At 40.6% G+C, this 23,998-nt stretch overlaps 1 protein-coding gene across 2 annotated transcripts in view; it reads left to right on the forward strand.

Annotated features, from left to right (window-relative positions):
* Positions 1–5,929: 5,929 nt before the first annotated feature.
* Positions 5,930–23,998, forward strand: part of gata1b (GATA binding protein 1b) — a 43,323-nt gene continuing 25,254 nt past the window's right edge. Inside the window, exon 1 of one of the 2 annotated variants that reach the window (XM_051933507.1) lies at positions 5,930–6,112. The gene's annotated coding sequence lies outside the window, so the exon portion shown is untranslated. The remainder of the gene's footprint in view (positions 6,113–23,998) is intronic. The other variant, XM_051933508.1, reaches the window with a different exon arrangement.

A 23,998-nucleotide genomic window follows, 5' to 3' on the forward strand; every position in this document is an offset into this window, starting at 1 on the left:
GAGGGAAGCAGAGGACTTTGACCGAGGCAATTACATGTGAATTAAGGAGGAGGAGGAGGAAGAAGAAGAATGCAATTGCACGTTTTGCTTAACAAATAAGGCACTTGCCATTAAACAATCCTGCAGTGTCTCACTCTAAAGGCTCACTGCTGCGATTTCTGTTAATTGATAGGAGAGCCAATTTGCATTTATATTCTGGGAACTGCTATCTCACCGCAATGATTACAGCGTGGAACTTTCCTTGTTTGGCTTGCACTGCTCACGTCTGGTGGTGTGCTGATCACTGCAGAGATCAAATAAGTGAGAAAGACACCTGCTCTTTCACGGTGTGGCAGTTCTTAGAGGACTTAGAGTGCCCACTTGGCTACCCGACATCAGTCACATGATTAGAGCATTTCAGTGGTCACTAGTACCCTTTTTTCATTGACAGGCCATTGCAGACTCTCTTCACAGCATGTGTCAGCTTTGCATGGCTTTTCTCTTTTATTTTTGAATTGATACGGTGGTATGGTGGCTCAGTGGTTAGATAGATAGATAGATAGATAGATAGATAGATAGATAGATAGATAGATAGATAGATAGATAGATAGATAGATAGATAGATAGATACTTTATTAATTAATTTTAATATTAATATTACTTTCTTTGGTATTCTTCCAAATCCTATAGACATACAAGATAGATCCAATGACAGACTTAAGCTGGCCCCGTGCCTCGTGGTGGACTGGCACACCATCATTTGTTGTGCCAAGTGCTGTTGGGATAAATTGTGTCCTCCTGCAACCATGAACTGAATTAGGGGTATAATAAGTGGCTGATTAAATGATAAGGCAAGAAATGAGCTGAACAGGACAAGAAGAAACAAGAAGAGTCACTTGTAGAGCAGGAGAACCTCAGATGAGTTTGAAATATGAAAATCGCTACCTGTTGAATATGTGCTTCAGTGTAAAGGTTTACTAGCAAGGCCAAAGGGATTGGACATTTTGACAAGTCAAGTCGTATGGTATGTACATTGATCTCATGGAAATGGATGGCACAGTAGTTAGTGTTCCTCCCACACATGGTCAGGAATTGAACACTGGTTCTCAGACCTGCCACTTGCTGTTCTCCTTGTGCTCATGGGAATTTTTCCTCCTGATTCTTTGATTTCTACCTTCCTGTCAAAAACCCAAAATGTAATGAATGTGGTGTTACGACTATCCTGCAATGGAATCGGTGTCCTTGACAAGGCTGGTTCTTGCTTTATACGAGATGATCCAGAAGAATCAAAGAATGGAAGGCTTACTGCTTTATGTGAGCTTTGGTGAAGGAGGCGCCTCAGAAGAAAGACTTTAAAAATCCTTGCAAGCCAATATTGTCCACTACAGTGGTATTCTGAATAATCTCCTTCTGGTTGAATTCACAGAGGACCATGTAAGATGAAAAATTGGTTAGTACGATGTGAAAAATGATTACATTTTAAACATATATTCTTAGAATGTTCATCACATTGCATTGGGATTTATTGAGTGTGTGGCCTGCATGATGGCTTTAAACATTCACATACTACTAGAAATATCCCATCTCAGGCCAACAGAATAAATATCAGTTTAAAGGACACAGACACAAATGTTGGGACAGATGTTGTTAATAAAGGGAAGTAGGAGTGTAGCTTGAGAGCTGGGACTGGAGGGGAGCAACACAATCAGCCTACCTTCTGGTCCAGCTTTGGATTTTAACTAACATCCATTCTATACATCCATATATTTTCATAAGAAGATGAAGTCTGTCACGACAGCCATAGGACTGCAGCAGGACGGGACATCTGACCATCACATGACACCATCACATCTACATTTACTGGGCCAACTAAGAATGGCAGATCATACAGGCAGAGTCTTTGGGAGGTGGCAGCAAAACAACGCAAATATTGGAAAGATCATCTAAACAAGATGGCGGCCAGTGGGTGTGAGGCCTCAGTGTTTCCTGCTGCTCCGCTGTGCTATCCATTGTGCAATGTTACAGTGGGTTCACTCAACAAATTCCCTCACTGGCACCTACTTTCACATTTAAAAAGTATTCACATGGAGCTAATTATAACTCTGCATTTGGGGTCCAAATTCATATACAAGAGCATTATATAAAACAGCTTTCTTGCTAAACAGACTTTTGTTCGCTTGGTTTATTCAAGTGCATGCCTATGAAATGGGAAGACCACCATACGCTTAGGTGAGTCAGCCATATTTTTCATATATTCAATGCCCTATTTCCTCTTCCTTTTAAGGGATTTTACTTGCATTTTGTGAATCCCTGACTCCCCGCTTTCCATGTTGCCTTTTCCTCCTTTCGTTCGTAAGCTGCTAGCTTCTTCTCACTACGTTTGATGACATGTCTGGTGCCTTTGCTCTGGTGGGTGTAGGACTACAGTGGCAACCAAATTTGAATCCACCTTGGGGTAGCTTTGCCTCCAGTCTAGGATATCAGTTTTCTATGATACAAGTCGTGGCGTTCTGCCAGAGCACGGCCATGCAAGCATTTGTGCATGGGGTACCACAGACTAGAAATCAAAAAATAAGCTTACGACAAATAAAACTTCCATTAACCAGGTTCTGACGAGCCCCAAAAATCTCAGTGTTATTTACAAATCGACGTTTCATGAAGATGATTCCACTGATCAAAAAGGGTTCAAGTCAAAGCCTTCCCTTTTACAGAACGGCCTAAGAAAAAATAGGATGACAATCCAATTGGCAAAAAGAGCTTGGTGACCAAGAAAGAGAGTGAAATCCACACTAGCAATAGGGAGTACAACGTGTTCAGACAATGACTGCCAGAGGATGGCATTGTGATGACGCGTCATGGGTGAGGACTGCCATTAGACCATGAGAACTCTTCTATTCCATCTACTTGACAGACAAGGTCACATAGGAACTTAATACCTGTCTTGAGCCTATCAAATGAGTATCTGACTTTTCAAGAAAAGGACACCATTGACCAGTAGACGCTAATCCTACACATGGAGATCCAGAAGCCATCTTCTCTGGCAGAAGCAAAGTATTGCTGAATAGCAATGAGTTCAGCAAATGGGCACCAGGAATGGTTTTCCAATGTATTGTGATATGGAGTTCATGGTGAGGACTGCCAAGAAACCAGGGGAAATCATTCATACCTTCTACATGGCAGCAATAAGCACATATGACCTCACTGATGTGTTGAAGGTCAAGCAACTGATCAAATGCCAAGGGGATGTAGACAACTGGGAGGCTGCCATCACACTTCCTCAGCAGGTGGCAGCACTGCCTTAAACAGATAACAGGAAGCCAAAAAACCTTTTGGAAACAGAGGGAACTCTAATTTGATGGCTCTGTAGGATGAAAAGACAGCTCTGACCACAAACGACTCCAGGATATTTAGGAAATGGGCATTCCCATAGAAGAGATGCCAGTCTGTCACAGCGCACTCATTCAAACAGGGACCCTAAAAATGATTCTGAGGTGGAGCTTGGCAGGAGATGTGTTTGGCAGGAAAAGAGGACTAAAACTGCAATGAAAGAAAGAAAGAAAGAAAGAAAGAAAGAAAGAAAGAAAGAAAGAAAGAAAGAAAGAAAGAAAGAAAGAAAGAAAGAAAGACAGTAGGTTTAGATAGATAGAGTTTATTATGTGCTCTTCCTATGATTCTTCCCTTGTGATCTCTTTTGACAATTTGAGGCAGCATGTGGTAAGTCACCAAGGAGTTCTGTGTACATTTAAACTTCTCTCTTCGTATTTTTAATAATGAAAATTTGATGCTGTGATATCTATCTTTATGGGGTGTTCAGTTGATGGGAGGACAACATGTAAATACAGCCCATTCCTTTTAATCTTTTTTATCAGCAGGCCTAATAATGCTGCATTTGTCTCCTTTTCCCTACCATGGTGTGTACCGTCTATCTATCTATCTATCTATCTAAATCACCCAGGCTTATGGTGGGCTGGCACCATTTTGAACTGATAGACTGGGTGACACAGTAGGTGGACAGCTTTAACTTTCTGCCGAGGTGTCCGTTTCTGAGTTCTGTGTCTCATTTTGATCTGGTCAGCAGGTTGGCGTACTGCAGGATGGTAGTGTGAGGCACTGGAGATGTGCCGTCTCATTTTCCAACACTAGTCTGTCTTCTTTCTTTAGTGGTAATTCAGTTAAAGCTGTGTGTTCCTGTATGTGTGATGCATGGTTTCTGACTGGCCTCCTTGGGCTGACGGTTCAGCATATCAGACGGAACATCTAACCATAGATGACGTTCAAGTAATGTAGTCATCTTTGTCCATGATCAAAGCATAGCATAGGAAAACATAGTAGGGGCACATTAAATAAACAGTCTGTCTTCCAAGTCCTAACTGTCTGATGGTTGGCCAATCTGAAGACTCCAGCTATCCATTTAGCACATCACTGGCCTGTGTCAGTAAACCTTACACAAACATGAGGATCTGAAGCCAACCTCAGCAGCATTAGATGCAAAGTGGGAACCCACCCTTGAAGGTATGCCAGTCCATCATGGGGTGCACACACTAACTTATGCCAAGGCTCTAATCAGTCTAATAGTAGGTCAGATCTGCAAAAACTGCACCAACATGGAGAACTAGAGCTTGTCCCACCACAACGCAGGAACTTAGTCCTAGGAGGGATGCCAAACTGTCTTACAGCACACATCAGCATTTATTGGCAGCAGGCCCATTTAGAGACTCCAGTTAATCCAATAGCACATTAATGGCATAAGCAGAGGGAGCTGGAGCCTATCCCAGCAGCATCAGGTGCAAAGCAGGAAGTATTCATGGAAGGAAGTTTTGTCTGTCTAAAAGCACACATCCACGTTCAGTGACAGCAAAGGCACTCAGTCCCTTATGTGACCTATGTAACCCCCCCCCCCCCCACAGGTTACCTAAATCTGATGATACTGAGTGGGCACTGTTAACTGCTGGGTGCCTTAACGCCCGAGGTATAAACAAAAAGGGGTGTGTGCTGTGGACATTGAGGAGGACCCCCCCCCCAACACACACACACACAGGTCTAATAATATCGACCACCTGCAATGGACCATGAGGGATGACCCCGTCTAGAGCTCCAAAGAGGCTTTGAATGGCATTGACTGCTAGAAAGTGTTCTTCAGAGACCCCAATGAGTCTAATGGCCATCACAGAGCAGAGGTGTCTACATAGTCTACATAGATACAGGAAGGCCTTGCACATGTGCCATAAAAGGCACAGACATGAATTGGGGTGCAAGTGCTGAGTTCAATAACGTTTTCATTGAAGTTAGTTTCAATATAGCTCCTTTCACAGTGAGCACTATCAGAGTGGGCTTTGTGATTATGGCAATCTCCACTGTACAGGCTTCTTTTGTTGTTTCTTGTAAACTCCTACTGCTGAACAACATTGTAAAATCTGAACCCAGGACTCACGGTACAAACCAGCAATGGCAGACAGAAGGTTGTGTTACTTGGAGTTTTTGTTTTTCTCTGCTCTGTTGTCAACTGGCCAGATCTTCCATTAATGAGATTTTAACTACATTCCTGCTCAAAGTTCCAATGGACAGAAATGTGCTTTTCTCTTGCTAAATTACATTTATAAATCAGCATAAATGTACTAAGGTTGTCTTCAGTGAAGTGCACTAGATAAAATGAGGTGCATTATACCCCAACAACCTGGGTAAGGCACTATGGAGCTCCGAGAAACCAAGAAAATGCAGACGCCTGTGGACAACAGGGCTCTTTCAGTGTACAAAGCAGCAACAAGTCCTTTTTTGTCCTCCTCATAAGTTCTGCCTCCTTTAACTTCCACAGAGCAAGTAAAAGTTTACAAAAAGGGAAGAAGAAATGAATTAATGAGAGGCTCAAGGGGGAGGGCTTCTGTCCAGAGCAGCAAATGAAACCCTGCAGACTGGACCCTCAGCCCTCCCACTGTACCCTGCCACTTAACCTTAGGGGCTGCCGGCGAGGACAGCAATCCAGGGCTGCGCCGTCACTTCTGCACCACCTCTGCCTCTTGCAGCCTTCCTATTTGTCTTCAGTAAATTATATGAGAGTTCAGAAATTACATTGTGGAGGTCATTTGTTTGGAGAGGAAAACGTCCAAATCTGACTCATCAGGCAGAGAGAGAGAAGGTGAGCCACTCACTTAATCAGAATCTTAATTTGAATTGTGCTGTCATTATGGGGACGCCCTCGGGATTAGAAGCAGAAATGCTATCCGTTCTAACTGGCTTGCCAAAGTCTTTCTCTTTGTAAAAAGTTGCACTGCATGTACTCAACTTCACTTTTTGTCTTTTTTTATTATTTGTATAAAAGGCAGTGCTGGTTTGTGGCAGCACTTCTTCAGTTTTTGTATTTAAAAATTGGTGTCTGTTAAAGTGGTGAAAGGTGAATTATTAGTGCACAGTCAGTGAAGGGGACTAAGGGTCAGCTTAGTCACAGTGGTACTTTATTTATGTACAAAACACTTAAGAAAATGTCTTGGGACAACATTGACGTCACCTCACTAGCCAGAGGTGATTTTATTTTAAATAAATGCACCTGCGTTAAGGCTTTAGTCAAAAGGCTCTCAGATGTTTAGTTAACAAGTTGAAGGAAAGTTGCTGGAATCCATTAAAGTCACACACTTTTTATTAATATCAAGAGATTAAAAATATCCTAGCAATTTCGGAATTAGAGCATAAATACCAACATTAATAAATGCTCGTCTTTTGTCATTCATTATGTTTTGTGTATTTTACACCCATCATTAAAAAGTCTCCAGTTTGTCTTCTGAAGAGTTGTGACACCCTATTGTAGCCTTATTAGTATGATGCATTTTGTTATATAAAATAAAGATGGACGCATTGAAGCTACAGATGGCAGGTGACTGTCACAGAATAGAGTCTGTCTGTGTGAATGCACTGGAATTGTGACATCTGTGTGGACACAACTGCTTGTGCTGCTTCTCTTTTACATTTGGGATCTTCAAATGGAACTCATAACTGCTTTTAAACAGACACACAAGTTCGCCAACTGGAAGACAGACATTCTGGTTAGGAGAAGGGGGCTCGGGGTGTTAAATTATATTGAATTTATTCTTATTACGTGGGCTTCCATTTAGGTTCCCAGTAATATTATCACAAGTTGTATTACAGTAAGCATTACAATTTTAATTCAGATACGGGAATGGAAACAAGAAATGTAACCATGAAAACAATGAAACAGCATACAATATATGCAATATGCAAAAAGATACACGTGTATATATACATGTATGTCTACATTATATATATATATTATAAAGATAATACAATACATCTATATTATCTATATGTGTCTGCATATATATATATATATATATATATATAAAATAAATGTATAAGAGGGACAAAGAGTGGGTGTGTCTATGTATGTATGTATGTATGCAGTATATATATATGTAGTATTTATGTCCGTTCCTCTGGAATTTTTTTATCTATCTATCTATCTATCTATCTATCTATCTATCTATCTATCTATCTATCTATCTATCTATCTATCTGAGACATATACATATGCACAGATATATTCTCTCTCTCTCTCTCTCTCTCTCCCTCTCTCTCTCTAATGTAGCTCTATATGTATATACCGAGTATATAATAGCAGACAGCGGCGGACTGACAGTACTGTCCGCCTATCTTCGTCCTCATTACCCTGCACAGTCCGCCTATCTTCGTCCTAATCACCCTGCACAGCACTTCCACGCCGAAGTCGCCTTTCGGACGCCCACCTGGTTTACCTGAAGGCGCGCTTGACGGATCCTCACATTCTTTGTGCCTGCGGCCGGTTGGATGTCCTGGAAGTCGCTGATATCACCCTGCACTCTTCGATCTTTCCGACTTTCCACCGCTAATGTTTTTAAAGAATATCCAAAGATGGGGATAAGTACTAATAATGGCAGAGATGCACATGCCATCCCAGCTGTCTTAGGAGGCTGCCTCTGCTGCTTGTGTCTTTCTGTCTGAGGTACTCTGCAGTATTAAATAACATACTACGATAGCAGCATGACGCAGTGTGTCGAGAATAAAAGTCATAACTTTGGAACAAGTTGTATAAAGCTACTGAAAAGCAGGACATCTCCCTCCCACTAATATGTACTCAATAACCGTGATATTTTTAAGCCTGCATTCACTGGCGTGAATCGTCATCCTCTTTTTTTAATTAAGCGTTGTATTTCAGTCATGTTTTGATTTATTCCTTCCATTGCGCTCTTGAATCGGCTTTGTCCCGATTCGGTGGGCTCACGGCAAGAAGCTGCCAGGGGCAAGACGCCAGTCTCAGCTCCTCTCTCTGCCTTAGGCAGATGGACGTCTGTAATTTGTCGATTCTGTTAAGCTTTACTATAAGTATGCCTGCCATTGATATTTCAAGATTAAAAGTGTTTTACGACCAAGCAGAAGATGATCGCATGGTTTGTTGGAGTTTATTCTAGGAATAGTATCAGACCAGTCAAGCTAGATAATTAATTGAATTATTTTTTTACATCAGGGTTATATTTTCACGTGGAGCTTAACAATTATATTATTCGATAATGAAATGTTCCGTGCTGCAGGTTTGTGCTTAACAACTGCAGTGGTTTGTAAAATAACCGCACCACAAAAAGTCGCTTAGCGTCACTGCAATTGAGATGATCATATTGTACGGTAACTAAAGTTCGTTTAATTAATAATTGCTTTTAATAACATACTTAGAGTTAAAAGACATTTGGGCACATTTTGTTTACATTTCTTACTCTGAAAAGGAACACGAAATTATGGCACCCATCTAAACAACATTAAAAATGACCTGTGAAAAATGACTCGGAAAGGTGTTGACTATAGAAAGGCGCTATATAAAGTAGTGTGCTGCCTGCGGTGGTCGATCTGTTCAGACAAGTGAGCTCAGTGTAGCCCCTATCGAACTGCACAGGCTGCAACAGTGGTGTGAATATCATTAACTCATCATCATCATCATCCTCATCATCATGGTCGCAGTCCAGCAGTGTCCGTGTACGGAGCACCCTGAAACTCTTACATGCGGTGGAGAGGAGGGCTTTAGGTGCCTTCAAATCTCGTCTTGGTGTTCTTGTGAATAAGTCTGTGCAGTCGTTCCGAGATGCCGTCTTTATAATCTTTTTACAAAGTAGGATATTTTCTGAAATTAACTTACAGATGAAAACAGAAAACTCATTAAAGCGTGTATGTTCATGCAACAAACCAAAAAGCAACAGAGCAAATTGTTCAATATTCTCAGTTAATCTTCAGGCAAGGAATTCTACTTTTAGACTCTGCTGAGGAGTAACTTTGGGCTCGGGCGATTTCCTTCACCTCTCTGACTGGACAGAAAGGCCGCTTAGGCGGCTCCTGGCATCTGTCTGGCAGTTGATCTGCACGGTCTAGATAAGACCATCGGGCATGAAGTGGCAGAAATGACCTGAAAGGATAGGGGTGGGACACCAGACGGGCGCTATAGCGCGTCTAGGGTCCTCCAGTGACACGGACACCGAAACCCCGAAGCTCGGGGGGCTGCAGTATCATTAAGAATGATAAAAATGGAGCGTGAGAGAGCGTGGAGCGTGGCGATGGGCCGGACAGCAGGGCTTCAGTCGCCATAGACAAGTTGGTAGAGGTGTCTTGCTCGCTGCGGGCAGTTTAGGTTATTCAGTGAAGGAATTGAAAGGTGGCCCGCTTTGGATTTCGTTTTTGAAGATGACAGCAGGTGGCTATGAACAGGGGACACAAAACGCGCGTGCTTTGCGCAGACTCAGCAACGAAAAGACGCTTTCTTTATAGGGCATTCCAGGGGAGACATCAGTGCTGCAAAGAGACACATCGCTCTGGGGTGGGTTTTTGATCAAATTCAGAAACTAGACTAATAAATCGGTTTCTCAATATGTTATTTTGGAAATGTCTGCTGTCCTAAAATCAACCAATTAAGACTGCAAGCAATCATTTAATTAAACCTAAACGTGCTATGCTCAGATTTGTATTTGTTGAGAACTCCGACTTCCAAAGCTTTCAGCTGAAACGTGATTAAGTCTCATACCATTTTGCCATAAATAACCAAAAGCAACACCGAAATCTGATTAAAGTTTACCGTGTTATAATGTCAAAAGCCCACATTACTACGATCAGGCTCAGACACGCGCAGCTCCATTTTCTAAACCCAGCCATGCCTAAAAATACGAGCTCTTTAATGGCGTTTTATGGTTCTTTATTGGGTTTTATGTGGTCCCTCGTAGGACTATTGCTTGACAAAGCACGATTTTTTTCTGGCAAGGGTTCTTTGTTTATGAAGTTGGTTCTTTGGGCTTTAGTACTAGGGTGTTGTTCTGTGTCAGCCATTATGGATGTAATAAGAAGTCAAGCAAAATAACACCAACTAGAAAGATTACAATATGCAAGCTTTCGATGCAACTCAGGCCCCTTCTTCATTGTAATCATTTTAGTTAGCCAATAAGAGATGACATTTTGCTTGACTTTCTGGGCTTTGAAAAGATTCATATATTAAGAAATAAAACATTTAATGTATGGTAGGCAACGCAGCAGGACACTAAAAGATTAAGAAAATCTGAATTTTGCCTGAGTGATTGTATGCAGCGAGAGTCCCTTAAAATCACGAGCCTCTGCCATTTCAAAAATCTGTTATCTGTGTATTACTGTGTGGAGCCTGTTGCACATCCAAATTGATAAAATGTTCTTCCTGGAACTTTCATATGGACGGGCTTTTAAGGTTCCAATGACTGTCACCCTACGTGGCTCCGAAGACGTACTTTGGCACCTTTATTTTTAAGGGTGTTCCGCCCCTCCATTTTCCCGGCATGCTTGCCGCTGCTGTCCCGGAGTCCCGACTGCTGTGGCTGCAGGTTTCGTGCCAACCGATGTCTTAGTCAGACAAAAAGCTCAATTGCTCATCACTACTGTCTGCACTTTAAATGTCGATTTACGATGCACTCTTGAAAATGAAGGTGACAGTGCGGTTCTTCAGAGCGATGTCATGTTTGGTTCCCAAAAGACCCATCTACGTGATGTTTCCAAAAAGAACCTTTAGATCCAAAAGAGAGTTCTTAAATAATCAGGAATTGATGATAATAGATCTGTAAAATGAATATTAAAATGAGAATAACCCAGGATAAACGCAGGTTTTCTTTATCTGGTACTATCCTACACTATATCTTAAAGAGATCATACTGTATTATTATTTTTGTTCTTATCTGGCTGACGCCTTTTTTCAAGGTGAGGTACAACATTTGACAGATACAAATGGTTACATTTTTTCTTTTCTTTTTTCATTTGCAGCACAGGTATAGGTGAAGTGACTTGCTCATGTCTGTAACAGGATTTGAACCCACGGCCTCCGAAGCCATTCACCTTCTCAAAAGACCAATGCCATAGACAAAGAACTCTTCCAAATAAGTGAAATAGTTCTTTGTGAAGCGATGGTTCAACGAGAAACCACAAAACACATGCCAATAAAGAAAGGTTACTTTAAATAGTGTAGACGGGATTATAGCAGCATTATCAAAACGATAGCTCTAAAGTATTTTAACTCACTTCCTTAACTTTTTAACTTATTTTTTTTTCTCTTAATTGCCTGCCGTTTAATAATGGAGGTGCAGGCAGAAGAGTATTCAGGTAATGATGAACGATTCGTTCCTACCTGTCTCATTTTATATGCGTGTAACAAAAAATGTAGAAAAATAAGGGAAAATAGCAATCATTTGATTATCGATCGACGAATGCAAGTTGTGCCAAACATTTCCGCATTTCTCATCATAGTGCGGTGTACGGACTAAAATACTGGATTCGAGACTCCAAAGTCTGGATGTTCAATTCCCACCTGTACCTCTGGCCAAATCTTTCATGTTGTTTATGGTTCAGTTGAAAAACATTGTGTAATAACGTATCCAAAACGTGTACATCGCATCGGAGACAACCGCCAAATAGGCTCTTATAATAAATAAAATCCACTCTGCCATGAATTCTCGATTCAAATAAATGAAAGCTGCAATCAGCAGTCCGATGGACAGGTTCGGCCCATTTACAGCGTGTGCCTAAGAAACAAGAAGGAAAGAACATCAGCAACTGTGGTCCCGTAGCACCAGAATTAAAGACTCTTTAGGGAACATTGGACAGAAGACGGGAACACACTCGGACTGGACGCCATCCACGCGCAGCTGTGTTGCTTTCTTATTGCCTGAGAGCTGTATATGTGCGCTGTTAAATATTCCGTTTCTTTGGATTATTGCCTGCTTTTATGTGGGGTTGGGGCTTCGAGAGAATGCCAGCTAGGGCAGGCGCTATAAAAACAGGAGTTAAATAACACCCTCCTTACATGTAATTTGTGTCGTAAAAGGACCAACTCGCAACATGTATTGAAAGCGAACATGAGGAAAAATGTTAATTTTAACTGCTTCGAACGTGATCATACACAGCAATCTCTCCAATCAGGATTGATAAATCAATGGAAGACTGCATTGGGAACTAGAGTTTAGTGAAAGTGCAGTGAAGAGGAACAGCGGCGTCAGGGAGGAATGCAGCAAACGCTCGTCGCACAGACAGAACGACAGACAAACAGACCGACATGTGCGGTCTCCGTGCCCCCCAGAAACCAATGTGCATGGAAAGCGCAAATAGGAGCTCTCTTTAGGCGTTTATGCGGCGTAGTCTGCGGGTAAGATTACAAGTAGAAACTGTGGGCTGATGGGCAAGTGTTCCCCAAGAAAGATTTCTTCTTCTTTTTTTATCTACTTTCCTTTCTAAAGATCTCTTAAAACAGATCAAACATTAGCAGGAAGACTTACTTTCTGTTGATTGTGTTTTTTAAATGTTATCTCGGAGCAGCGTTTGAATGTCACAATACCGTCAAGATTTTAGATACTGAGAACCTAGGCGATGACTTGGAGGGACGTTAACGTGGTACTTACAAAGTGATTTAGCCCCCAGTTCGCTGAGCACTGGATGTCACGGTGGGGTCGGCCGAACCCGATTACCGTTTGGTGCGCGCGCACGCAGTCTTCTGCTCTGTATATCCCGATGGGTTCCTTTCTCTTTGCGGATCGTTATTTGTGCGTTACGTTACACACCTGCTGTAGTAGCAGTGTTGTACCATGTTAGCCATTATGGATGCAATGAGAAGCATTTGTGCAGAACACGCGATTTACACTTCATTAAGTATAATGAGAAGTCAAGTCAAAGTGACACATTTTATTGGCTAACTGAACAGATTACAGTATGCAAGCTTTCGAGGCAACTCAGACCCCTTCTTCAGGCAGTTAGGGACCTGAGATTGCAAAATTTCTGAAGAAGGGCTCTGAGTTGCCTCGAAAGCTTGCATATCGTAATCTGTCCAGTTAACCAATAAAAGGCGTAATTTTGCTTGACTTCTCATTATACTTAATGAAGAGTAAATCGCGTCTTCTGCACAAATGCGATAATACCGTTTTAAACTCGACTACAAATCTCACTTCACTTGTTCTCATCTGAACATCTTCGCCACCTCTAGCACTGTCTCTGCTCTATTTGAGCCACTTCAGGTCTGCCTCACAACCCATGGAGGCTGGAATGGAATCTCAACCGAGTCAGATTGTCTGGGTGTGCGCCCCCTCCAGGGCCGTTTCTTACTCTAGTCCTCTGTGACGCTGTCATTGGATTAAACGGGTTTGAAACGGGATGGATTTGTTGGTACATGAACTCTCATCTGCACCCTCTCACATCGCTTGTGTTTAAACATTTAACCTTGTGACAGTTGAACTGGTGCCCGGAAGTGATGTTCATCTCAATAAGATGATGCCGTTAATTTAGTGGAAAGGCACCGATTCGATCGGGCTGTAATCCAGCTGGACACGTGCAGTCAACTCATGTCTTTTTTTCTACATCCATTTTGCTGAACGTCATCTGTGTTTGTGCTCATTTCGATATCATAGGGGGAGTATCTGCCTCAAATAGTTTAATGATATTCAGACAATATACCAAATATTACTGAAAAGACTCCTCTTGATCCATCAACAAGACGATTCGTATTTTCTTCTTTTAGATCCAAACTAAGATGTCCAAAGCCCACTTTATACTTCTCTTTCCAATTTCTCTATATTTATTCTAACCTATCCAATTGGGCCTTTACAATTAGATGCCTCTTTTTTGCCTGCTTTTCCGGACCCTCAATAAAACGAGTCCCTATTTTCCTTTTAATTTCCTCAAAGTCGGACCCGAGCCTGTCGAATTTCCGTCTTCTCCTTTTTCCATCTCTCAGTCACTTTCTGTCCGCCCCATTCACTCACGAGTTTTCTGTGCGATCATAACACCCCCTTAATCCCCTTAACGCCGTAGGTGTCGTCCGCTTGTTTAGTGTTTATTACCCCTCCATCTCAGCCAAACAGCCCGGATGGTAATGGAATTTTGGCTGCCCCTAGATCCTCAGTTATGGTTAGCCTGGCTCTGACTCACTGATATTCTGTATTTTTACGTAGAAGGTCCGATGATTCTTTTTGTGGTTTTAATAAAAATAAAAGATAAAGAAACCAACAAGGGAGACTGTGAACTGCTGAACGTCTGCATCTTTTAATGGTAAACCTCCCCCTCCGAAGCGAGGGCGATTATCTTGCTTCCTGCTGGACCAGGCATATCTCTATTAAGCTGATAGCATATTCGATCAAACAGCCACACAATGACATGACAGACTTATACATGGGGAGATAAAAATCTTTCTTTCAGCCTCTTTATCTGTCAACGTTGGGTTTCCTGGCTAAAACATATAGGGTTAGAGCTCCTTGGGCGCCAGTGCGTGTTCATGCGGTGAGAACTGACATAGCGCAGCGGTCCCTCCATTGGAAAATAACATCACTTAAGTCATTCATTTTATGGTTTCAACCTTCACTCTGTCTTAAAACTAAAATTTGGAGGCTCCTTATTGGTCCCTTGAGCCGTCGAGAGCCAGTCCGTATCTTGTGTCCGCCGCTGCCCGACTAGCCCACGCCCCCTTCTGCGGTCATGTGATTGAATAGAATTCAGAGTGGGAGTCGTGGCGCGTGCAGCGTGGGTGCCTTCCCCCGTTTAAATATCCAAAATATAGCGCCATGCTCCTCACGAGTGGGTCCACGGGCAAAAAAAGTCGGGCTTGTGTTAAGAATATTTGCAGTAATACCTCTGTTTTACATTTTCAGTAAGTTACCTGTTTTAATGGCACGTTTATCCGAAGTAGCATACAGCATAACCAGATTTGGAAGTTTATAAAATATATAAATTATTAAGACCAAAGCTTTGAAGAATCTGTGCTTTAAAGATGATGCTAACTTTATTTTGACACAGACGTTTATTGTATTGCAGTTGGCTATGGTAGGCACGCAGTTAGTGTTTTTGTTTCAGTTTGTTCATTTTTTGAATCCGATGTCGCAGTGCTCTGAACAGATCTACTAAAAACAGCGTTAGAATAAAATGAATCGAATCGTAATTTTTGACTTATTTGCATTAATCACGGCGCCATAACTTTAGCTTAGACTAATACGACTGAATCAAACTTTTAACAGATGCATTCAGCTTTCTTTTCAGTCTTTTGGTAATTATTATTGAACTATTTAATAGCTCTTGGTCCAGAAAAAAGGCTTTAAAACCTGCAGCTGGTGTAATAACCATTCATTTCAAAATCTTGCTTGGAAAGTTGATTTGTGTTTTATAATTAAGTGGACTTATGTACTTTATATATTCTTGTTCATCATGGGCCTGGGGACTAGCAACATAACACAAGTAAGACTTTCACTTTACTCTGTGAATGTGACAGTACGATTATTAATACTAATAGTATCTGCTTGATGATTAGCATCCTGGTTCAAATAACTCAAACGAGCCAATCACGACGCCGGAGTGTGGGGTCGTGCTTCATGTTGTAATTATGATTTTAACTGTACAACATGTGACAGTAATTACCCTGTAAACATGTCACAGCAGCTGCCATCATCTCAAGGTGTTGACTGTCGTCTCTCTTTTCTTCTTCTATCCTTAGTTAACCTCTAAGCCTCGGTAAACCTATTTCCCCACTGGGAGGCGCTGTTTTTCAGCTTGGATTGCTGATTAATTCAAGGGTTTGTCGTGTTGCCATCCTTCCTATGTACTCTGCTGTTATTTTTCTCCTTATTGTTCTGCCTGTGATTTTTACACCTGACCATTGCAGTTAGTTGACCATTGCTGAAGGTGTCATGACTTGTGTCCTGCCTTAAACTTTTTCAGCTTTCATTATATATATTTTATTTTCAAAGTGTGAATTTTGTTTTGCGGCACTGTGGCGCAGTGGGTAGCGCTGCTGCCTCGCAGTTGGGTGATCTGCGGACCTGGGTTCGCTTCCCGGGTCCTCCCTGCGTGGAGTTTGCATGTTCTCCCCGTGTCTGCGTGGGTTTCCTCCGGGCGCTCCGGTTTCCTCCCACAGTCCAAAGACATGCAGGTTAGGTGGATTGGCGATTCTAAATTGGCCCTAGTGTGTGCTTGGTGTGTGGGTGTGTTTGTGGGTGTCCTGTGGTGGGTTGACACCCTGCCCAGGATTGTTTCCTGCCTTGTGCCCTGTGTTGGCTGGGATTGGCTCCAGCAGACCCCCGTGACCCTGTGTTCGGATTCAGCGGGTTGGAAAATGGATGGATAGATGGAATTTTGTTTTGGGACTCACGGGAAAGTTGGCTGGCATGGTGGCTCAGTAGTTAGTGCTGCTGCCTTTTCACAGTTTCAGAAATCCCAGTCCAGTCACTGTCTCTGTGTCAGTATCTTTGCACATTCTCCCACTGTCTATGGTGATAAGTCGAACTTGTGTTTTGTCTGCTTATTGCTGCCGGGGTTGCCTTTAACAGAAAAAAATGTTCAGAAAGTGATAGACAAGTATTACTAATGTGAATGTTTTGATCTAAGAAAATTGGAGCAGCCCTTAACAATAACATTGTCTCTCAATTGTCGCTTGGGAAAAATAAAAAGCTTTAATAAGTCCTACAATTTCCAACAGTCCTCACACTGGGGTAGGGGCTACAGTTGCTACAAGTGAGCTGAGAGAAAGAAACAGAAACCTTAATTTATTCAAATCTATGAAAAAGCAGGCTAACTGAGAGTAAAACAGGGGAGACAACGCTGCATTTAATTTGACATGCCCTCTGTACAAACAGCTCAGGTTTATTGTCACATAAACAGAGTACACAGTACAGTGACATTCTTAAGCCCGCGCCACATTAGATGATCCTTTCCAGTGGTTTTCAATTGTAGCCTTCATTTACACTGTGCTCCTGTGAAAGGAAGTCGTGTAATGTGACATGCCAGTGACTCACTCCAACTAGTCCACGACTCACTCTGGTAAAATCGAAAAGGTTTCATTTTATCTGTAGTCGTAGGGGTGGGCTCTGTGTGAGCTGCCAAGCAGTAAATGCTCATCTAGAAGTGTAATGTATAGAGCGCAGCAACCAAAAATAAGAAAGTGGACCTCACAAACAGAAGAGAAGACGTCTTTGAAATTTCATGTTTTATGTATGACAGCAAAATGGAAGAAGAAGAGTAATAAAAGGCAGAGACAATGGCTGAGCTCACCATACCTGGTAACCCTTCCTACAGCACGCTATGCCGACACAGAGAGGGGCGAGCACAACTGTGCTAGAAAGTCGGCACGTAGTCGCTAAATGTGAAATAGCCAATGATTTTCAGTCATTCAGACGGACTTGTTCCAGTGACATCATCAGCAACTGCAGTCATTAAGACTGGCATACTCCACGACTAGAAGTCATGTAACGTGACATTGGCTTTATTTGTATGTCTGACCACTAAATAATGACAACTAACAAAGAGCAGACAATATCATATGTGTCTCATTTGATAAAGCCTTCAGATTTCTAATTTATCAGGATCTGAAATGGTCCACATCTGTTCAGCCCAGGAATGGTCGTGGGATTTGCTTCAGCTGTAATGGACAAGTATGTTCAGAAAAAAGGCAAGTAATACAAGGAGAAATTGCAAAGTGTTTGAATTTTTTATGAATTAAAAAAATATGTAATTGCTGAGTGCATGTAATTATTTGTTAAGTGCATTATATTTATAAAAGTTTTCATTGTCATTGTTTTCATGCTCTATAACATCTGTCATAGTTTACTATTTTATAATTATATAGAATTACATAATAAACTTAATTAAATAAAATCCTATTAAGGAAAACAGTAAAGCCACATAACATAACATAAAAACATTCTCAAGCTCACTTAGCCCATTTCTGTTTCACAGGGGACTGTAGACAATAGAAAGTGAATCAAAAGAGACCAAAAATCAGGTTTCTAAGATTAAAACAGGGTGACATTGTGGTAATGTGACACTTTTGCTTCCTCACAGCTCCCTGGACACAGGGGGAGTTTGCTTGTTCTCTGATTGTTCCAGTGGTCCTCTCATATCCCAAAGACCGGCATGTCAGTTTGATTAAGGTGTCTGAGTTGTTTTTTTTTTGGCGGGGGGGGTTTGGTTGGGGGGGGGGTGTAAATTTAATTGAATGCAAATAGTTGTAAGTAAAAAGATAAGAAATAATCATGAAAAACACTTTTTAACAGGGATTCTTAACAGCCATATTCACCTCTGCTGGTGCCCTGTACCCACCCATACCTGGACAAGTATATGGTATATGCTTATAAAAAAATGAAAAATGCCAGAGGGGAATTAGGAAAGATATACTGGACACAATCCCACCCAGACAAGGGACACACAGTTTGGATAAAGAGAAGAAAGACAAAGGCCCAGGTTGTGTTGTTGACCTGCAGTTTCCTACTCCCAAACTAGATGCCACTTATTGAAATTTTGGCTGGATGAGCTGTAAGCTAGCAGGGTATCACTTGGAGAGGAGACCTTTCAAAGACAGGGAGCCACAAGAGTTCCACAAAGAGGCTGAGATCAACTTGTCTTATTGTCCCAAAAGACAGCAGAGCCTTTTCTGGGTGAAGCAGGGAAGAGGTACAGAGAGACCTAACAGAAGAAATATATGGAATGTGAAAGGGATATTAATGCAAAAAAGTGAAGGATAGGAAATGTAAATTACTAGGCCAGAAGATGCAGACTGGGAGGCAATCCGAGTAAGTTTAAGTAAAAAAAAGTACCTGGGACGGTCCAGACCTGACATTTAGGGTTAGATCTAATGGCCCATAGCATAATATCTATGGGGGTAACATGCAAGTAATGTATGACCTTGAGCTGCACTTGCAGATAGTTGGAATTTCTACCTGAGAGAGTAGTGTTGTTAAGGAGAGAACAGATTGAATGTCCCAAAGACAGAGAACTATTTGATGCCCTATGCAACAGTCTATAATATATTGTGACCTGATAGAAGAATATAGGGAGATAAAATAAATAATAAATAAAAGTAAATTTATTTTTGAATGGAAAATAAAGTAGAACTAGAAGTTCAAGTGTCAAGGTTTACCAGCACAACAGAGAAGTGGTTCCTCATCACCCTGTCTCTTAATGGTGGCCATGAAGGAGCCTACACACAGCTGACAGTTCCAGAGATGGGTTATAAGTGAGCTGGTTGAGGAACCACTTCTCTGTTGTTGAATGCCATGGGGTGTCAAAGGGACAAAAAAAAAAAAAACTCCAGTGTTTAACTGCAGGTCTGCTGGTGGCTTCATTCTACTATACTGAGATAAGAACACAGCAGCAGTGGGTGTGCCGCTAGAGAAAGGCAGCCCAGGCATGATAACTGGGAAAGGCTTGGCAAAAAAGCTTAGCTTTTTGGCGTAATATGAAGAGAATTACTAGTTTCCATAAAATGACTGTGGGCCATCAGTAGCAGAAATGTTAGTGGGGATCCACTTGGTGATATTTTCAAAGTACAGAAATGGCAGAAATATTGGACACTGATGCAAATCTTTAAATTGATTGGAGTGCAGTGATGGCTCAGGGAACCAGACAAAGCATCATTTGGTGGCATCGTGCCCTATGACTTGAATTCTTACCCTGATCAGTGGCCCATGTGGTGCAAATAGAAGAAATAACAGGCTCCAGCAAGTCTGGCGATCAGAGCTGGGATGTAGTAAATACATAGAGCCAGAAGAAGGAAGCAGGAGAATGAGGATATTTATATGGGGCCTAGCAAGGTAAAGTAGGAAAAGATCCTTCAGCTAGTTAATCCACCTTTTATGTTCAAATAGGACTTGAATTGATATAAATGTTATATTTGTGTTATTGCATGTTCTAATTTCTTTCTAAATCTCTTGATACTTCGACTCCATGTAAAAGAATTTGGTTTGAATGCCTGTGGTGGGTTTGGGGCACTGCTTTGGGAGTGAACATGGCAAGGGTGTCCTCTGTTAAACAAAGTATCCTAGGAAATGACTGCGATTGGCTCATTCACACATGACATAGCTTCCTTTGGATGTTGATAGCGTTCACACATACCAGTCCAGGTAAGAGGCCTAGAGCTCCAAACAAGGTGCAAGAAGACCATGATCACTGACCTCACAGTTGTTTTTGACTGATAAGATACTGAATTTTAATTCTTCTAAGGAGTTGCTCAATTTTGACCAGACAACTGTTCTGCCGTCACTTGTGCACACTTCTCCCTCCATTGGTGGAATAAAGCAGACCTGAAGTGAATGGATCAAGGCGGTGTCCAGTGGTAAAAAAGATCAACAAATTCCTCTTTGGCTATAAAAGCAGCAGCGACTCCATTATTTCAGAATCCCTCAAATTTCAAACACTTACCCAAACAACAGACCTTCCAAAAATGAATAAAATATGTAAAACAATTTATGTTAGTCATATAGTTTAATTTACTATTGTTGGAGACTCTTGTGATTGCTTCATGTCTATCAACATCAGCATATCCTAGGTGTAGCCGACCTGATAAACTCCTGGAAGTTATGCTGTGTTCAAATTTACCTCCAGTTTTGTTCCCACATGCCACAAATCTCTGGTTATGTGAAAGGAGATTGAATTTGTTTTAAAGCTGTGTTTCTTGGCAGTGGTGCTAAAGGACATCAGGAAGAAGCAGAGATTGCTGTGAGGGAGACCTGAACCAATATGTGTGCAGTTGAATTTGATGATGATGGAGGGCTACTCTGGAGGCTTAAGATGGCTTTCCAAGATAACAAAGACTCAGTTTATCCTCTATTGGCTTTCTTGTTGATTCAGTTGCACACTTTTAAGGAGAGGCATACAAATAGCAAATGTCACACTTCTGCTTTCACTCTATGTGCGGTGATGGTGGCATTTGCCTTAACCACTGTGCTTTAGTATTTCACTTAATGTACCTTTTTGTTTGGCTTACAGTTTATCTGATGAATTTTCCTTTTGCATATTTGTATATTTGTACAATTAGAGATCGGTGCTGTCAGCATTTTCAGCAGATTAAACGTAATTTAATGCTGTTTTTGGGGAATTTTAAATTAGTTTTATTCTTTTGTTTCTGTTCTTTTATTTGTTGCCACCCTGATACACCATGTCTTGCTTTCATACCATGCTTCCCATCCCAAGATGCATCCTCGTTACAACATGTCACTGTGCATTTGCCGGTTGTTGACACTTCACATGCTGTCTATGTAAGAACCAGAGGTTCCACCACAGTCCTTTTCCATACGTAACACAAAAATAAAGGAAAGACTGTCTCAGACTAAAAGACTAATACCTCATATTCTTGGTTAGGACTTCTTGTATTATTTGTTAGCCTCCTTGAAAATTAATTCTGGTTTTGCCATATCACCCTTTACTGTTTTCCAATTCTGAGTTTAGTGATTCTGAAATAAATAAGACCAGCAGTCACAGCCTGTATTGTTTTAAAAAAAAAACATTTACCATAGTCACGGGTGTGGTTTGTGATAATCCAGCCATGCTGCCATGATCACACCTTGGTGGGAGGTAAGAAATCTCTTCAACAATCACTTGTTCATAGAGGGTGGGTCAGCTGCTGGATGAGTTCAAGACTGGAAGCACGGTTTCAGTCATTGCACAATATTAAATGTAAGATTGATCACTGCAGGTAAAGCTAGTTGTTGTTTTATACTTATTTCAATTCTTGTACATACAGTGCATTCAGAAAGTATTCAGACTTTTCATTTTTTTCACAATTTGCTATGTTGTAGCATTGTGCTGAAATAATTTAAATTCATTTTTCCCTCATCAAGCAACACTCAATATCCCAGAATAACAAAGTGAAAAGAGTATATTAGAAATATTCATACATTTATTAAAAATAAAAAAAACCCTGAAATATTACATTGACACACATATTTGCACCCTTTATGTAGCATTTAGGTGTTACTTAATACTTAGTAATTATTATAAAGATTATGACCATTACCTGTATGCTGCCATCACAGAAAACAAAAGGACGACAAAAACCAACACCATGTTCAGTCATGGCCAAGCAACCTGGTCTAGACACTTTGTCATTATATTATGGCAGGATTATTACTAAATTATAATGCTGTTTGTTTTCAGTGCACACCAGTATCTCTTGTCTATATTTTTGTACCTGTTGCACCCGTTGTGTATCTTGTCCCCTTGCACATCATACCTAAAGTTCTGTATGTAATATCTGGGAGAACATGTTCTGTAACACCTTTGCTCACTCCGCTTACCTTTCTCATGCAATGCATTGATTCTGACTTCAAAATAAGCAGTAGCTACACTTTGTCCATCCGCACACTTCTAAATGTTGTCAGGCTCCATCTGTACAAAGTGTTCTGCCATTTATGGTTTTAATTGACTATCACTTCAAGTAGATTGCTGAGTGTTTGTCAATAGGAAAAGTGTAATTGCTGAGCATGCCATGGAATTCAAAACATTAATCACTAACAGCAAATGCAATTCAACAGAATTTGCAAATTTTTGTCCAAGGAATTAAAGTTGATGAATCTGTATTATGGCTTTCCACTTTGGTCTTTTTTTGAAATTATAATTCATTTATTCTTTATCATTTGCTTTATTTTTAAATTATGGCATTGACATCACCATGACAGCAATTTATAGACTATTTTTGAATGCCTGCTACTATTCTGTGACAGTTTTGCAGCACCACAGTTATGTTGTTTATGGTCATTATGCCCATCATCGGTCACATGACAAAAAGATTATGTGACATTATAGGATATGTGTATAATGTGAAACAAACACTTTATTGATTGACATTAATCAATCAGTTAATTAATTATTAGCATTGCATTCAGCAATGACAGTAATTAATTAAAAAAATAATATTAAGACTCCCACCCAGGGATACCAAATGAATTTTGTGTGTGTAAGTATTTTAACTTTTTCCCAACCAAAGGTCTTTGTTTCACCTACCAGCCAGGACACCAGAAGTATGAAGAGATTTATACAATGTACGAGCAAGATTCATATATTGGTGAAACTTTACATGAAATACTTCCACTTTCTCTTTTGTTGTTCAGACATGATGCTGGACTATGTTTCAACAAAGGGCCCAGACAGACTTGCTGCAATAAATCAAATAATATTATTTATTTATAACATAAGGGTAAGAGAAGATAGATAGATAGATAGATAGATAGATAGATAGATAGATAGATAGATAGATAGATAGATAGATAGATAGATAGATAGATAGATAGATAGATAGATAGATAGATAGATGAAGGACAATAAGAAACAACACAAAACAATATTATGATAGCTTAGTTTAACTTTTACTCTCCTGCAGAAAAAGGTAAATTACTTATGAATTCTGATCTTTCAATTCATGAGGTCAAAATGATAAATTCTTTATCTAGTTATTAAACTTATAGCGTCTACACTGTGGAGTGTGTCTGTGTGTGTGTGAATGGGTGAAATATTGCTATGAACTTTCCTACTGGATTTAAGAAGAAACATAAAACAGCTAAAGACATCCTTCACAAAGGTTAACACTTTTTTTTTTAAAATTTTATTTATTAATTTTATTGTAATCATTCCATACAAATAGATCAATTAATACAAAAAAGAATTGAAGACAAATCAAACCCCACCCTTGAGAAGGAGAGCATGGCCAAAGGAGAATTGCTTAGGGCTTTTTAATAGGGCAAAAATAAAC

Source organism: Erpetoichthys calabaricus, chromosome 11 (assembly GCF_900747795.2).
Source record: "Erpetoichthys calabaricus chromosome 11, fErpCal1.3, whole genome shotgun sequence".
In the NCBI taxonomy this organism is placed as follows: domain Eukaryota; kingdom Metazoa; phylum Chordata; class Cladistia; order Polypteriformes; family Polypteridae; genus Erpetoichthys; species Erpetoichthys calabaricus.